The sequence below is a fragment of the Bufo gargarizans genome, chromosome 1 (assembly GCF_014858855.1).
Source record: "Bufo gargarizans isolate SCDJY-AF-19 chromosome 1, ASM1485885v1, whole genome shotgun sequence".
NCBI lineage: Eukaryota > Metazoa > Chordata > Amphibia > Anura > Bufonidae > Bufo > Bufo gargarizans.
In genome coordinates, this window is record NC_058080.1 from 207,430,978 (window position 1) to 207,436,727 (window position 5,750).

Sequence of the window (5,750 nt, forward strand, 5' to 3'; positions counted from 1 at the left end):
CCACCTCACTTCCCAAAAAACGGTATAAAAAGTGATAAAGTCATATGTACCCCAAAATAGTACCAAACAAACCATCACCTCATCCTGCAAAAAATGAGCCCCTACATAAGACAATCGTCCAAAAAATATATTAAAAAATATGGCTTTCAGAAAATGGAGACACAAAAACAATATTTATGTTTTCAGAAAAACTCTTATTTCGTAAAATAAAGTTTAAAAATGCACATTTTAGGTATTGCTTTGTCCATAACAACCTGCTCTATAAAAATACCATGTGATCCAACCCATCAGGTGAACACCGTAAAAAATAAAAAATAAAATGTGCCAAAAAAGCTATTTTTTTATCACCTTATATCACAAAAAGAGTAATACCAAGCGATCAAAAAGTCAAATGTACCCAAAATGGTATCGATCAAACCGTGATCTCATCCAGCAAAAAATTTAGACCCTACCTAAGACAATTGTTAAAAAAAAGATGGCTTTCATAAAATGGAGACACAAAAACATGATTTTTTTTTATATTATTTTATTGTGTAAAACTAAAATAAAATAAAAATAGACATATTAGCTATTGCCGCATCAGTAACGACCTGCTCTATAAAGTTATTACTAGGGATGAGCGAACTCGAACTGTATAGTTCGGGTTCGTACCGAATTTTGGGGTGTCCGTGACATGGACCCGAACCCGGACATTTTCGTAAAAGTCCGGGTTCGGGTTCGGTGTTCGTCGCTTTCTTGGCGCTTTTGTGACGCTTTCTTGGCGCTTTTTGAAAGGCTGCAAAGCAGCCAATCAACAAGCGTCATACTACTTGCCCCAAGAGGCCGTCACAGCCATGCCTACTATTGGCATGGCTGTGATTGGCCAGAGCACCATGTGACCCAGCCTCTATTTAAGCTGGAGTCACATAGCGCCGCCCGTCACTCTGCTCTGATTAGCGTAGGGAGAGGTTGCGGCTGCGACAGTAGGGCGAGATTAGGCAGATTAACTCCTCCAAAGGACTTGATTAATCGATCGATCTGCAGCTGTGCATCATTGAGCTGCTGATACTCAATTGCTCACTGTTTTTAGGCTGACCAGACCGTTTGTCAGTCACTTTTTTCTGGGGTGATCGGCGGCCATTTTGTGTCTAGTGGTGCGCCAGCACAAGCTGCGACCAAGTGCATTTAACCCTCAATGGTGTGGTTGTTTTTTGGCTAAAGCCTACATCAGGGTGAAGCTGTCACACCAAGTGCATTTAACCAGCAATAGTCTGTTTATTTTTTGGCCATATACTACATCAGGGGCAAGCTGCGCCTGTCACCAAGTTCATTTAACCCTCAATGGTGTGGTTGTTTTTTGGCTAAAGCCTACATCAGGGTGAAGCTGTCACACCAAGTGCATTTAACCAGCAATAGTCTGTTTATTTTTTGGCCATATACTACATCAGGGGCAAGCTGCGCCTTTCACCAAGTGCATTTAACCCTCAATGGTGTGGTTGTTTTTTGGCTAAAGCCTACATCAGGGTGAAGCTGTCACACCAAGTGCATTTAACCAGCAATAGTCTGTTAATTTTTTGGCCCTATACTACATCAGGGGTAAGCTGCGCCCATCACCAAGTGCATTTAACCCTCAGTAGTGTGGTTGGTCAAGCTGTCACACCAAGTGCATTTAACCAGCAATAGTCTGTTAATTTTTGGCCATATACTACATCAGGGGCGAGCTGCGCCCGTCACCAAGTGCATTTAAGGCCTCATGCACACAACCGTTGTGTGCATCCGTGGCCGTTGTGCCGTTTTCCGTTTTTTTTCGCGGACCCATTGACTTTCAATGGGTCCGTGGAAAAATCGGAAAATGCACCGTTTTGCAGCCGAGGCCGTGATCCGTGTATCCTGTCCGTCAAAAAAATATGACCTGTCCTATTTTTTTGACGGACAACGGTTCACGGACCCATTCAAGTCAATGGGTCCGTGAAAGAACACGGATGCACACAAGATTGGCATCCGTGTCCGTGATCCGTGGCCGTAGGTTGCTTTCATACAGACGGATCCGAAGATCCGTCTGCATAAAAGCTTTTTCTGATCTAAGTTTTCACTTCATGAAAACTCATTTCCGACAGTATATTCTAACACAGAAGCGTTCCCATGGTGATGGGGACGCTTCTAGTTAGAATACACTGCAAACTTTGTACAAGACTGCCCCCTGCTGCCTGGCACCACCCGATCTCTTACAGGGGGATATGATAGCACAATTAACCCCTTCAGGTGCGGCACCTAAAGGGGTTAATTGTACTATCATATCCCCCTGTAAGAGATCAGGGCTGCCAGGCAGCAGGGGGCAGACCCCCCCTCCCCAGTTTGAATATCGTTGGTGGCACAGTGTGCCTCCACCATCGCCCCCCCCCCTCCCTCTATTGTATTAAATCGTTGGTGGCACAGTGTGCCAACCACCATCGGCCCCCCTCCCTCTATTGTATTAAATCGTTGGTGGCACAGTGTGCCAACCACCATCGGCCCCCTCCCTCCCTCTATTGTATTAAATCGTTGGTGGCACAGTGTGCCATCCTCCATCGGCCCCCCTCCCTCTATTGTATTAAATCGTTGGTGGCACAGTGTGCCAACCACCATCGCCCCCCCCCTCCCTCTATAGCAGTAACATTGGTGGCAGTGTGCGGTCTCAACAGTAGAAGATTCATACTTACCTGCTTGCTGCTGCGATGTCTGTGAACGGCCGGGAGCTCCTCCTACTGGTAAGTGACAGTTCTTTAGCAATGCGCCGCACAGACCTTTCACTTACCAGTAGGAGGAGCTCCCGGCCGGACACAGACATCGCAGCAGCAAGCAGGTAAGTATGAATCTTCTACTGTTGAGACGGCACACTGCCACCAATGTTACTGCTATAGAGGGAGGGGGGGCGATGGTGGTTGGCACACTGTGCCACCAACGATTTAATACAATAGAGGGAGGGAGGGGGGGGCGATGGTGGGGGCACACTGTGCCACCAACGATATTCAAACTGGGGAGGGGGGGGGCTGCCCCCTGCTGCCTGGCAGCCCTGATCTCTTACAGGGGAATATGATAGTACAATTAACCCCTTTAGGTGCCGCACCTAAAGGGGTTAATTGTGCTATCATATCCCCCAGTAAGAGATAGGGTGCTGCCAGGCAGCAGGGGGCAGTCTTGTACAAAGTTTGTAGTGTATTCTAACCTGAAGCGTCCCCATCACCATGGGAACGCCTCTGTGTTAGAATATACTGTCGGATCTGAGGTTCACGAAGTAGCTCATATCCGACAGTATATTCTAACATAGAGGCGTTCCCAAGGTGATGGGGACGCTTCAAGTTAAAATATACCATCGGATTGGAGAAAACTCCAATCCGATGGTATAAAAGAACTCCAGACTTTACATTGAAAGTCAATGGGGACGGATCCGTTTGAAATGGCACCATATTGTGTCAACATCAAACGGATCCGTCCCCATTGACTTGCATTGTAATTCAGGACGGATCCGTTTAGCTCCGCACGGCCAGGCGGACGCCAAAACGACTTTTTTTTCATGTCCGTGGATCCTCCAAAAATCAAGGAAGACCCACGGACGAAAAAACGGTCACGGATCACGGACCCACGGACCCCGTTTTTGCGGGCCGTGAAAAAAACCTGTCGTGTGCATGAGGCCTAACCCTCAGTAGTGTGGTTGGTCAAGCTGTCACACCAAGTGCATTTAACCAGCAATAGTCTGTTCATTTTTTGGCCATATACTACATCAGGGGCAAGCTGCGCCCGTCACCAAGTGCATTTAACCCTCAGTAGTGTGGTTGGTCAAGCTGTCACACCAAGTGCATTTAACCAGCAATAGTCTGTTCATTTTTTGGCCATATACTACATCAGGGGCAAGCTGCGCCCGTCACCAAGTGCATTTAACCCTCAGTAGTGTGGTTGGTCAAGCTGTCACACCAAGTGCATTTAACCAGCAATAGTCTGTTCATTTTTTGGCCATATACTACATCAGGGGCAAGCTGCGCCTGTCACCAAGTGCATTTAACCCTCAGTAGTGTGGTTGGTCAAGCTGTCACACCCAGTGCATTTAACCAGCAATAGTGTGGTTATTTTTTGGCCATATCCCAGTCTAATTCTGTCAGTAAATCCATACCGGTCACCCAGCGCCTAAATACTAGGCCTCAAATTTATATCCCGCTAAATCTGTCGTTACCGCTGTACTGTTCTGGCTGGGCAAGTTATTTAGTGTCTGTCAAAGCACATTTTTTGTTCTGGGTTGAAATACAATTCCCAATTTAGCAATTTCATAATTTAGTGGTTTCTGCTATATCAGAGCTATTTGAAATCTATCCCTAAAAGGGTATATAATATTCAGGGTGCACATAGGGTCATTCAGAATAACTTCACACACACGCTACTGTGCATTTCCAAGTCTAATTCTGTTAGTAAATCCATACTGGTCACCCAGCACCTAAATACTAGGCCTCAAATTTATATCCCGCTAAATCTGTCGTTACCGCTGTACTGTTGTGGCTGGGCAAGTTATTTAGTGTCCGTCAAAGCACATTTTTTGTTCTGGGTTGAAATACAATTCCCAATTTAGCAATTTCATAATTTAGTGGTTTCTGCTATATCAAAGCTATTTGAAATCTATCCCTAAAAGGGTATATAATATTCAAGGTGCACATAGGGTTATTCAGAATAACTTCACACACACGCTACTGTGCATTTCCAAGTCTAATTCTGTCAGTAAATCCATACCGGTCACCCAGCGCCTAAATACTAGGCCTCAAATTTATATTCAGCTGAATTTGAATACAATACATTGGGCCAAATAATATTTTTGTTGTTGTGGTGAACGATAACAATGAGGAAAACATCTAGTAAGGGACGCGGACGTGGACATGGTCGTGGTGGTGTTAGTGGACCCTCTGGTGCTGGGAGAGGACGTGGCTGTTCTGCCACATCCACACGTCCTAGTGTACCAACTACCTCAGGTCCCAGTAGCCGCCAGAATTTACAGCGATATATGGTGGGGCCCAATGCCGTTCTAAGGATGGTAAGGCCTGAACAGGTACAGGCATTAGTCAATTGGGTGGCCGACAGTGGATCCAGCACGTTCACATTATCTCCCACCCAGTCTTCTGCAGAAAGCGCACAGATGGCGCCTGAAAACCAACCCCATCAGTCTGTCACATCACCCCCATGCATATCAGGGAAACTGTCTGAGCCTCAAGTTATGCAGCAGTCTCTTATGCTGTTTGAAGACTCTGCTGGCAGGGTTTCCCAAGGGCATCCACCTAGCCCTTCCCCAGCGGTGGAAGACATAGACTGCACTGACGCACAACCACTTATGTTTCCTGATGATGAGGACATGGGAATACCACCTCAGCATGTCTCTGATGATGACGAAACACAGGTGCCAACTGCTGCGTCTTTCTGCAGTGTGCAGACTGAACAGGAGGTCAGGGATCAAGACTGGGTGGAAGACGATGCAGGGGACGATGAGGTCCTAGACCCCACATGGAATGAAGGTCGTGCCACTGACTTTCACAGTTCGGAGGAAGAGGCAGTGGTGAGACCGAGCCAACAGCGTAGCAAAAGAGGGAGCAGTGGGCAAAAGCAGAACACCCGCCGCCAAGAGACTCCGCCTGCTACTGACCGCCGCCATCTGGGACCGAGCACCCCAAAGGCAGCTTCAAGGAGTTCCCTGGCATGGCACTTCTTCAAACAATGTGCTGACGACAAGACCCGAGTGGTTTGCACGCTGTGCCATC